Source organism: Amblyomma americanum, chromosome 1 (genome assembly GCF_052857255.1).
Source record: "Amblyomma americanum isolate KBUSLIRL-KWMA chromosome 1, ASM5285725v1, whole genome shotgun sequence".
Classification (NCBI taxonomy): Eukaryota; Metazoa; Arthropoda; class Arachnida; order Ixodida; family Ixodidae; genus Amblyomma; species Amblyomma americanum.
In genome coordinates this window covers 519924090-519936695 of record NC_135497.1, presented here as the reverse complement: position 1 = coordinate 519936695, position 12606 = coordinate 519924090, and positions in this window count along the sequence as shown.

Genomic DNA, 12606 nt, shown 5'->3' with positions numbered 1-12606 from the left:
ATGTCCTGCGGTCTTTCACCATAGCGCGGTCGAGTTGCGTCCGGTGGGAATCCTCTCAAACCCAGCCGCCGATACGGATAATTCCGCAGAATATAGCCGGGCTCCCACAGTGGTAGCAGAGCGGGCGATTGTTGGATGTTCGCCATACGTGCGCTTTGCTGAAAGGAAGGCACATGTACTGCTGCTGCTCGACAGGACGCAGGTAACGATGGGGTGGTCGTGGTTTGGCAACGAGGCGAAATGCTTGCGGCGCGGGGGCAGATCGGCGCAGGGCATCGCTGTAGGACATCACGTGCGGCTCCGATAGTGGTGCTGGTGGTGGCTGCAGCACTCGCCGAATTTCGTCACGGATGACATCGCCTGTAGAACGTATGCTCGCCGACGGAGCATCCAAGTGGAGCTGTCGCAGTTCTTCGCGGACAATGCTCCGCCCAAGCTCTCGCAGCGCCTCATCCCCGGGACCTGGTAAGGACTTGCAGTAGTGAGCGGCCGCTTCATTTGCCTGACGGCCGTATTGGGCACTCCTTTCCTGCAATGAACGTTCCATGCTCGTAGATTCCTTGGCAAAGGCGGCGACGGTTCTCGGAGGGTCGCGCATAAGGCCAGCAAACAGCTGATCCTTTACCCCACGCATAAGGTGCCGCACCTTTGTAGCTTCGGGGATGGCCGGGTCGGCTCGATTGGAGAGGCGGGTCATGTCCTCAATAAACAAGGCCACGGTCTCGTTGAACTGCTGTGACCTGGAGCGAAGGGGAATTTCAGCATTTTCCTTTCGCTCGTTCGAGCTGAATGTAGCGAGCAGCTCACGGCGAAAAGCTGCCCAGTTGGGAAGGGATGCCTCGTGGTTCTCGAACCACGATTTCGTCGAGTATTGCAGCGGGAAATAAACATTCATCAGCTTCCGCTCGTCGTCCCATTGGTTGAATGCAGCAACCTTGTCGAAACTGGCCAACCAATCTTTAACATCCTCGAACTGGTCGCCGTGGAAGAATGGTGGCGACCAAGGTGCGAGAAGGACGAACGGCGGGGCACTGCCGGAGTACTCACCTGTCTGGCTACCTGTGGTGGAAGTCATGGCTCGCACAGGCCTTGTCAGTGGCTCAAACTGTGGTTGCAGGTCATGCAGGTGACGGCTGGCTTTGTGGACAGCAGCTCCACCAAATGTCACCGACAAACGTAGCAAGAAGCGAGAAACACAGCGGTTTACTGAGGTGAGGCTTGCCGAACCGCCGCGCTCATTCGAGACAAAAGAAGACGTTCGGCAACGCGCTGGGAAACAGGTTGGGCCACAAGGTGGCGCCGGCAGAATGTCAGCAGTGTGGCAATATATATATATATATATATATATATATATATATATATATATATATATATATATATATATATATATATATATATATATTATTTGTTTCTTATTTTATTTTTTTGCCTTTGTCACTTTAATTTTATTATGTATATATTTTCCCTTTTTATTTTTGTACGACTGCTTTATGATCAGTATGATATACGATTTCTATGCTGTTCGGTAGTGTTCCACTCGGAGTAACGTTCAATTTTGAGCCTGGCGTTTTTTGCTTACGACGATAAGAAAATTACCTTCAACGGTAGAGGCACAGAGCTTCGCTGTAAAAATAAAAATATCGTATTTCGCTCTGTTTAGGAGACTTACCTGTAATGTTCTCCCTGTGATTTCTGATTTCCTGAATTTTTTTTTCTTGCTGTGTTGACTACCTGTAATGACAAGTCGGGGCACCTCATGAAGGCTAACTGCGTTTGTATTGCCGAAAATATTTTTAGGAGGAGGTTTCTTGCAAAAAGTTAATTTCGTGTTAAACGTTGTGCGGGTAAAGCTGAGTATCAGCAATGACAATTAGTAGGCAATGTATCAAAAAGATTAGATAGAGTTAGAAAGTGCAGGTGCGGCCTAAATAATTTAGAACAAGCTTCCTCGCTTGTAACTTTTCTTGTTACTTCTGCCAACAAAAAAATGTGGTTTCTTCCACTCGAGCGCACCAAGGCGACATACGTGCGAGTTGATAGAGATTCGTCACGGAAGTGTGCTGTACTACATATGCGGTACGTGTACAAGGGGTACTCGTCAGCTTCTACTGCTTTTGCGCAGCTTCTTTCGGAGGATGTCGTTATTTGCACGCTATCGACTTGCAGCACTGGCATTTCTGATTTCTTGGGCACTTCATGTAGCACGTGCTGCATGGAGTACCCATCTGCTTACACGTGCTAGAGAATGCATGCTTTCGCAGAAGATCGCGCTTGAATATTCTACACAACTCACGCTTCAATTACGCGTACGCCATGACAGCCTGAAGCTTTACACGTACTCTGCATTAGCGGATAACAAAATGTCCTTTCGCGGCACTTCCACTTACCTCCCACAAGCAAAATCCGGACACAGTAGAAGCCGGACGCACCACTACCGTCAGTCCATTAACCATGTAAAATGTTGACAAGCAATCATCGCCGGTTATGAAATTCTCAATGTCAGCTACCTCAACAATGACATCACTTTTGTCTTTCTCGTAGCGTATGTATGCATAAGTAACCATGATTTACACTTGTCAGCTGCGCCCGTGAACAGACACCTTCAGCCGCACGTGTGACAGGAGATTAGCGCTGGGAGTGTTGCACTGCACTGCTGGGAGGACAGTAATACAATAACAGTCAAGGAGGTCCCTCCATGAGCACAGTAGTGCGAGCGCTCAAACGGATGCGGATAACTCTACATGTCTGAAACGCGGGGTGAGGGAGGGGAGGAGGTGGTAACTTCTGGTGTCGTCGAGATCTCTTTAATCTAATAATTAACTATAATTTATATCCCTATAACATAAATTTAAGTGCATACAATTAAAGTATAAAATTTTCTGTTGAGCAATTGCCTCAGCACAGGAAAAATACAGCGCTGACAACATTTCTTACCGGGCTATATGGTGGAAGCACGGTTTCAGCTATTTTTCCACTTATGAGCTATACCTGTCGCGTCATCGTACTTAGATCGCGGAAAACGTGTCACTTGATTTGAGTTATACCTGCAGTCTTGTGTAGCGACCACATTCCGATCACTTATCGGTAGTCCAAAAAAGCGAAAAAAGCGGGGTCCTTACAAGATGTATTTCGACCCTACCTCCGAGCTCAGAAACCTTCGAGAGCAGAGAGTAGACAGAGACAACTTGAGAAGGTAAGCGTTGAGCGCCGCTTGTGCTTGTTAGCTTGTTGGAGCTTTGAACGTTCACTGACCTAATGTTGTTTGCAGACATCTGGTGCGGCAACTCAAGAATAAGCCTCTGGGGAATTCGCAAATCCAGAGCAAACCCCATAAATGCTGACGCTGGCCGGCATGTCGCAGCTGATGGTAGTCAACCAGACGCGTCCAATGATATCCACAAGACTGAAAGTAGTGCGCATCTCCAGAGGTTCCCAGTCTGACATAGGAGACTCGAGCACCGAACTGGCAAGAATGACTGGCATGTGAGCGCAGCGGCGTTAGTTTAGTTGAAATGTTGCGTATATTTTATATTTTCTCATACTACATGCAGCGTTAAAAATTGCTCCCTGGAAACGAAACTTTCCGACCGATAACGTGTTCCATGTGTCAAACAGGATGATAAGGCTGCGTGTGGACGGCGACGAACAGCGAATAAAAACAATCGCAGCAATACTACACTTCATTTGACTAGAGTTATCTCATTAAGTTGATAAGTTCATACCTCAAGGACAGAGACCAACTCGTAGAAACTAATGGCAGTTTTTCTGATGTCCTCGTTGTAACCTCTGAGATGCCGGACGGCATTGTATTAGGCCCTTTGCTCTTTTTAATATACATTAATAATTTTACTCAAGTAATTCCTGACTGTTTTCGTTCGACTATTTGCAGATCGCCGTATTATTAATAAAAGTATAATTACAGTTAATACCGCAAGCTATTACAGTAATCTGTTTTCAATAAAACAGTGGTGTAAAGATTGCGGAATGGAACTTAGCAAGGAGCAAATAGTGCTTCTAAGGGTAACGCGTAAAAAACATTTCAGTTCATGTCATTATCACTTGCACAATGGTCTTATTTCCGAAGTGTCCGATTATAAATGTATTGGTGTTACCGTTACCAATAAGATATCGTGGAGTACTCATATTTCAAATATCTGTTCATCTGCTTTTGTAAAACTTTGTTTTCTCCGTCATAAACTCAAAAATGTTCCATTCAGTCTAAACTTCTGCCTTAAGTAACGTATATTAGGTCTGAACTTGCGTATGCTTCGATCATCTGGGCCCTCACAGTAAAAAAAAAACATACTTATCGACGTGAGCAGATGACTGCGGGTGACTTGACTTGTGCTTTCATTTCCTTGCCTGAACGGAATTTTTCATGTACGCCCCTCCTGCTAGGGCCGAAAATCTGCTTTGCAGTATCGTGAAATAAATAAATAAAGAATGCTGCAGACACCTGCAGGCTGTAATTGTGGTCTTGCTTAATTGTAGATTGCCTTGGAAAACGTGGACTCCCTTCCGGATGCTTCACTGGAATGCTCACACGTAGCTGCTGTAGCTGCTGCGTAGCTCATACGTAGAGTTTTTTGGGAAACAACTCTTAGCAGCAACCCAGCAACATTCAGAAGCACCTAATGCACCGAAACCGGCGCATCTGTGCAGCACGATGCAAGTTTACATCCTGGTGTTCATGAGATTGAAGATGTTGACATCGGACTGGTAAAAATGATTTCTTAATGCAATATTCGAAGCAGTAAGCGTGCATTTCTGAATGAAGTGCTTAAAGTCCACAGTTTTTTTTTTGGCATAGGTATAGTACATGCAATAGCATATACAGTGTTTGTCGACTTACAAAATGCACTTGTTGAAAACCTTGTGTGGTCAGTCTTATCACTATTATGTCCGCAAGCTTCTGTCAACAGAAAAAAAACTAGTTTACGAAACTTTTCAGCCCCTCAATTTTCATCTAAATATGCCTGCGGTTTCTGAAGGAAAAAGTGTATCTTTGCTGTGAGGTATATTTCATGTTGAGCCTTTTGTGGTTAGAAAATGAAGCATTGTGGCTATTTGTAATAAGTTGAGAGAACAAAATCCTATGTATGTTTGATATTACCACTGGAGAATATCATGGAAATGCATATGCTTCAAGGGAAAAAGGTAATTCTCTCTTAGGAGAGGACATGCAAGGAAATACGGAAGCATTGGAAAATGCCTTGGTACTCTATTGTTCATACACACTAAACACGAATGACACGAGATGGGAGGTTTATCCTTGTTCGTCCGCTTTAAAACACCGCATCGCCAGACGGGAACACCTGTAAAACGGTGCGCATGATATCATAAACACCGAAGCAACACCAGCTAGAACTGACGGTGTGCTAACGAGGTCCGCAATCGTTCATCAGCCGTCTCTAACGGAGTGGTGTTGTCGCCATTCGGAACCTTCCGAAGGGTGTAGAAAAAAACACCGTAAGGCAACTGAGACGTAGCGAGGACAAGTTCCTACTTCTGTTCAAAAGAACGCGCCAGTGGAACTGTGTACTTTTATCTGTTTCGCTTAGTTCCGAAACAAAGCAGCAAGTTTTGGTTTCGGTCGAGATGCAATCGACAGCAGGCGGCGCAAAGGATCAGAAGACGGCGAGGGAGTCGTGACTCGTGAGTGCGGAAGCTGTGACAGAAGCGGCGTAGGCTCTAGGCCTAACAGCGCCAGCGGGGCCGTCTCGGATTGCGTCGCAGAATTGACCGCGGTGGGTTGGCTGGAGCCTCTCTTGGAACGGATATCGTGAGCGGCGACTGTGAGTTTGCCGCTGCTGGTTTTCGATGCGCGACGGAGAAAGGAAAGATGGATGCTTAACCGAGTTCACTGAAGTGGATATCGTAAACAACGGCTGAGCTTTCCCCTCGCTCTGGTTTGCGAATGGCGGTATGGCGCCGTTGTGAGCGAATTAAGACAAGCGGTGGCTTACCCGCGCCCTTGGCCAGCGGGAGAGAAATTTCTACCTCGACACTGCTGCCCTGAAGGATATTCTTGAATCCCTGCCGTCTCACGTCCGTCTCGCCGTCATGGTAAGTGATTTTGCGTCTTAAATATCGTTGTACGATAAAGACGTGAGCAGGCTTGTGTGGAGCGCTGAAGCACTGTGCTGCGGAATGGAGCAAAACATTAGCGCAGTTTTCTTAACGACGCACTGCCAGTGTATGGGTTGTTTTATATGACTATGCGCCAGCGCTTGAGCACTTGCATTGTCAGTCAATCCCACTGCCTGCGTTATAAGTTCGCCTTCATTCCGCAAAGCACCGCACGAGCGCTCTGTAGTACAAGTCTGCTTGCGTCTGCATTGAAGTACACCTTGCAAGTGGCTGTATGTTCTCGGCATTGTTATTTTAGTGCCCTCCGAAGCATTTGTGTCATTTAAGTTTGGATATGTGCAGCATTTTTGGCCACTCTTATTTTATTCATGTTAGCAGAACGAGGTATGCGGCACCCCTATTAACATAAAAAAAATCAGGTAGCTTTTTCTAAAATGCCATGGTTGCCCACAAAAAACATAATTTTGCTTATCGTGCGCGTCGCAGCAAATTTATGAATGTGATCAAAGCTTCTGAAGTGCATACTTGTATTCTGTCGTCATAGATTCGGCCGCCACATTTAGAATTCCAATCTGATTATTTGTTGCTTTCAGTCAATAGCGCAATCTCTTTGTCACTGGAACAGGAGTGAAAGAGAGAAAGCAACGGCTGTCAGTTCTTGCCTTATGTTCTGCGGTTCATTGCGGCATAACTTCGATGGCTGCAGTATAAACGTGCTGTCACTATTTGTGAAAATATAACAGCTGCTCTAATTTCAAAGCATCACATACTTCATTGCCTTGCTCACCTACCATTATTGGAGTCAGTAATTCGAACGACATATATTTTATTCATAATGATTTGTTTGGTATCAAACCCGACTGGACATTGTTCTATACAGGTTCTAATCTATGAAGAACTCCAAGGTTGCGTCAGTTTATTCTACAAGCAGTACCAAACAGTTCAGAGTTAAGTCGCAAAGAAAGATGCCCGCTGCAACACTTGTAGGTATTTTTGTGCAAATTATTGGTGGACATAGGCAGGAAATGAAATTTTTGTACGAAAATAGCAGCTCAGTATTTATCTGAGCATCTGATGACCACCTTTTAGGCACAGAATTTACTCAAATTTTGTCATTGATGTCCAGAGCCTTAGCAAAGTTTGGGTTTTGTGATTATTTATTTTTGAATGGGGCTGGCACAAAGCCCTGGTGTTTCGTTATGTTGCAAAGAGGCGGGATGCGAACAGTGACAGTAAGGAGCTGCTGACCCCCAAGGGATTTTCGTTAAAATTCAGGCAGTGTTACTTGTGCAATTAAAAAAAAAGACAATAGTAGAAATAAGGAGCCAATGTAACTGCTGCAACTATGCTCAGTTCTGAAAATAAAGTAATTTCATGACTAAACCAGATACAGCGTACTGACACGCTGCTATTTTGGGATTTTCATTGCTACTGCCTCATTTCTACACGTGTTCACTACCACTCTTTTCAAATAACCAGTAATCCAATGTTGAGACGGTTGTGGTTTCTTTAGACTTGCACGAAATTATGGAGAGGCGATCACCATTATTTTGTTTTGCGACTGTGGTTTTTTTTTCATTTTATTGACAAATGGTAATGAGGTCTGGATACAGCGCAGCTTTTTTGTATTTTCAGTTGGAAAAGAGTGTTTTGTGTTGTAGTCTTCGATGTCATCCAATAATTGTGGATTGCTACTTCACAAGCTGTGTATAATGGCAAAATACACTTTGAACAACACTATACCTGTTTTGTATTTTTAGGTCTTCATTATACACACGCAAATATGATTCATGGGGAGTACTGATTGTTGCATCCCGGGCTGTTATAGGTACTCAAAATGTGATTCCCTAGAGAACATTTGCTTCTTCGATGCTCAGCAAAAATTCCTGTAGTCGCGATATGTACCAAATGTCACGGATAAAGCAAGAGTGGTAGATTTCGTGTGCAGCTGTACCTTTCGAATGCGCACTTTGTATCACGCTCCCTTATGAGCAAAGGCTCACCATTGCTTCTTTAGCCTCTAGTTCGATTACAGTTAGGCTGTTGCTGCACTGGTTGCAATTAAATGAGATTGAGCAGCTCAGTTGTCTTATAGGTAGAATATGATTTTCGAATCTTTGGCAGGGAGGCCATTGCAGCATTTTGTTTAACTTTTGCATAGTTGTGGTGGCCCACTAAATGTGATCATGGCTCTAATGGGCAAATCATATCTACAGTTGCACCTCTGTAAAATGGACACCTTGGTTTCTGAGCAAAATTCTCGCAAAGTGATTCATCCATACTAACGAATCATGAATGAAAAAGTTTTGATACAAAACTTGTCACCAAGGTGTCCTGCACATTTGATGGGCAATGAAGTTGAAGCTAGACAGTGTTGATAGCTCCGAGTACATTAGCCTGGTTACCATTATCTTTAGAAATCGGTCAGTGACATCTTTGAACCTCGCATTTCTTTTGAATTTATTCTTGAAAAAATTGGGTTGAGCATGGTTTGGTTATGTAAAATTTCTCACTTTGAGGAGGGGAGACCACCCCCTCATGATTTCATCCCTAGGATACTGTAGTCATAATGGGCATTATGCTGAAATGCGACAGTATTTTTTGCACTTCTACAAATGTTAGAAATGTCAGTGATATTTCGTTTTTAATTTTGCAGGACCAAGCGCTTACAACATGCCTTCTCACCTATCAAGCAGCAGTTTTCCTGTTCATTGGCCATCACCCTGTAGTGAAAACCTCATTGCTTCTGTGGGGATTCTGCTGTTCGCAGCCTTCTGTGTGTTCTGTTTGGAAAATCTAAAGAAGGCACTCTGTCTGCTGACCTTTCTTGAGAGTGCTTTTAGATATTTGGCTTAAAATAAACCACGCTTCGATGGTTTTGAGCTCATCAGTTTTTAAAAACCACTTCGTCTTTCCTACACAGCTGCCTCTTCTATCTGCCTGTACATGTTTTACATGTCTAGTTTTTTAGTACTGTTTAGAATACTGGTAGTGGAACACAAACTGTGCTGCTATAACTTATCAATGTTAACATGATACAGTTGGCCAGAGCGAAGAAAAAGGAAAACATCAGCATGAAGCTGTGAGAAAACTCTACAGAGTACAGAGCCAAAGAGCTTGGCTTCTAAGCCGTGTAGTAAGGCATCTGAGCACCCATGGATGTCCAACATTCACGGAGGTCAGGGCAAGATTTTCTGTACCTTCAAGAGATCTGGAATGCTAGCGATGCACAACAAGGCTCAGAAGCGAATTCCTTGGGCTCTAAACTTCGACAAATGCTGTACTCGCATTATGTGACAGCATGGAAAGACATTACAAACAGGAACAGCAACATTTCGTTGACCCTAAGAATCATCACCCCACTGGTTTCTTGTCCCTGCATGGGCTAGCCATGGTTTTTATCTTTTTGCATCTAGCTCGGGCAGCTTCCTGGGAGCATTGTCAGCATTTTGTAATTTTGTTTTTTAATAGACTTCCCGTTCTGCCACATGGCACATTTGCTGGCATTTATACATATGCTTTAATTAGAAGAAAAAATAATGGTGATGAGGGATTTGGTGAACAATTAAGTTTTCAAGCAAATATGTGCTTAGACAGAGGTCTTCAGAAATTCAATTACATATATAACCACAAAGTTACTAGTCCTTATTCTGATCAGTTGCCATGGGAACTTTTCTTGAATTTTTCTTCACTTCGTCCTAAAGTGAAGGTGATGAATGCCTTTCTCGCGATCAAAGAGAATGCCTGTGTCCTGAGCGTTTAGACTTTAAGCCATGTGTTTTTGCTTTGCTTGCAGTGCGCAAAGTCACATATTACCAGGTTGACTAATTCCTTGTGTTTCAGCGTTAGTCATTACTTGTTAGCTAGATTGAAAAGCATGTGTGCATGTGTTTCTGTAGTCTAATTTTTTCCATATAAGTTATGAGTACTGCATTTTATTTCCGACAGGCTCCTTCAAATGGGTGGCTAACATATCTTTCGGGGCACATAAACTTTCTCTAGAGCATAGGCCTCCATATATTGAGTGTAAAGTTTTGTGTTCTTTTTATGTGATTGTGTTAAATTGAATGTATTGTATACGTTTTCTAAGGTTATGTTCATCCTTCGTGTTTCCCAAGAACAAACAAACATTTGAGGTTGGATACCTGTGATATTTTATTGTAGATTTAGTGGGCTGCTTTAGGATGTCTGTTTAGTATTTCTTTTGCTGTAGTGTAATCTGCATCTTTTTTTTCTTTTTATTTGTTACTTAGACGTTTGCCTCCTGAAATTAGCCACTGGGAATTGTCTGGTACATAATATTTTTTAGCTAATCTTACCTGACAGCACCAGTTATCCTGAAGTGTAGCGAAGAAGTTTTCAAGTCAACTCTGCATTGTTGAATTTCAAGATTTGCTATTGTATTGTTTTGATTAATTTTAGGTGCTGATTTCAAGTTAGTCCCTATCTCTTAGACCTGTCCAAGAATTGTGGTTTCAAATGTTGTTTATTGTCCTCCATTTAAAAAAAAATAATATTGTAATCTACAGGTCTTTGTGACCTTTTCTTTGCTTTACGCAGGCTCTACAATTTCTTTTCAATTAAATAAGCTTGACATGGTAAGCAGCCTTTTAATGCTGCTGGTGTTAATATTTCAGATATGTTGGTAGGTTAGTAACTGACAATTGTGATAATCCAGGGCTATTTGTAGCGGTGGCCTGTGTAGTTCAGAATTTTCGAACATCCAATGGAATGTATGTAAGTCGCATGCACAAGTTAAATTGCGAACAGTGTTTTGAGGACGTGCTAGTAACAATGTTCTGTAAAGTGCTTAAACCTGCAGTCTCGAAAAAAAATGTCTAACAAACTTGCACAGCTACCTTGCACTATGAAGGTAAAATCCAAGAACTATATTTTTGTTCGAAAATAAAACCACAGAGCACAAGCTATATGCAATGTTTTTGTGTAATCCTTACTGCGAATCCTGCTTTTATTGACTTTGAGGACTTACAGACTGGATGAAAATAGTGCTCGAAAAATATTTTCAATGCGCGAGTGGAGCACGGAATTCAAAATTTTCTTTAAAAAGGTTCATTATGGACTGCAAAAATAAGTAAGTAGTAATGAACGGATTTTAAGGATACTGTATACAAATGCAGTTTTTTTAAACTTTTAAAGGCAGAGAGATGGCAAACATTTGTCCAATGTGGAGCTGCCCGCAAGTGGCTTGTGCATCATTCAGGTTCTTTAACTTCAGGGATTCGGTTTTTGGACCACAGTGAAGAGATGGTATACTTTTACGAGAAGAAAAATGTGTTTCATTAATTTGGCACGTAGATCCGTTACCACGGTCTTGTTTTCAGTTTCATTGCCTGTCATCTCCCCAACTCTGCTTTTCTTGCCCATTGTGAACCACCCCGTCAAGATACTTTCGGCTAGCGCCGGAGCCATGGTTTGTGTATTTTTTACAGAAGTGCCGTATACTCAGCGCAGTCAGATTAAAGACGTTTCCTTGCCGCCACCGCTGGTCTCGTTTTGTTTCCGCGATGTACGGCAGTACGCTGCGACGTGACTGGAACTTCGGAGTGTATGCATGGCGCCACGATCGTGCAACGCAGGCATCCAGGAGGAGGTGAAGACAGCGGTCCGATGCACTTTGTATCCATCGTTCTTGCCCTGTTCCTTACAGTACTACTTCGTAACGGCATGGACGGAACGCGGCTGGTTGTTATATCTGAAAATTGAAGTTCCATTGGGCTTTGTTCATGATTACAAAGCGCATTCGAACTTGATTTTTGTTATTAACTATCTAGCACCGTTCCGCGTATATAGTTAGCAGTTCTAGTAGCCCTGTAAGAAAGAGCAAAAATGAATATAGAAAAACGGACCGCTGTCATCACCTCCTCCTAGATGCCGGCGTTGCAAAATCGGCGCCTGCATAAACACGACACCGCAGCTACCGCTCAGCCTATCGCCGCGGTTGAAACCTCCCATTGCAACCCGGAAGTGCATCGTATTTTTTGGTGTAAAAATCTACACCAAATATACTCCCATTGTCAACCGCAAGTGCTTCGTATTTTTTGGTGTAAAAATTTACACCCAATCTGCTCCCTTGCCAACCGTAAGTCCTCCGTATTTTTTGGTGCTGAAATCTACCCCAAGTCTAATGGTGTATATCGAACCTCGATTTGGGAGGACGCTAGAGGACAAGCCAAAAACACCCATCTGGGTTGATCTGTGTTTAGTGTGTAGGAAGACTGACTCAGTTGTAAAATATTGAGAAGTGGGTATACACAGGGGCCAAGTACGGAGAATGGTGATTACTTGATTAAACAGGAGTATAAATTTATAACTCTTGGTTTGGAGGAATGTGGCTCCAGTAGGAAAATCACAAATGTGGAAACGGATGATGGAGGACTTTCCAGCCGCTTTCAAGATGTCCTGTCTGAAAGATCAGCGGTGTCAAAAGGTGACATGATGATAGTACTGAAACATGCACTTCGCTATAATTTATCTTTAAGTTTACTTTTTAGCAGC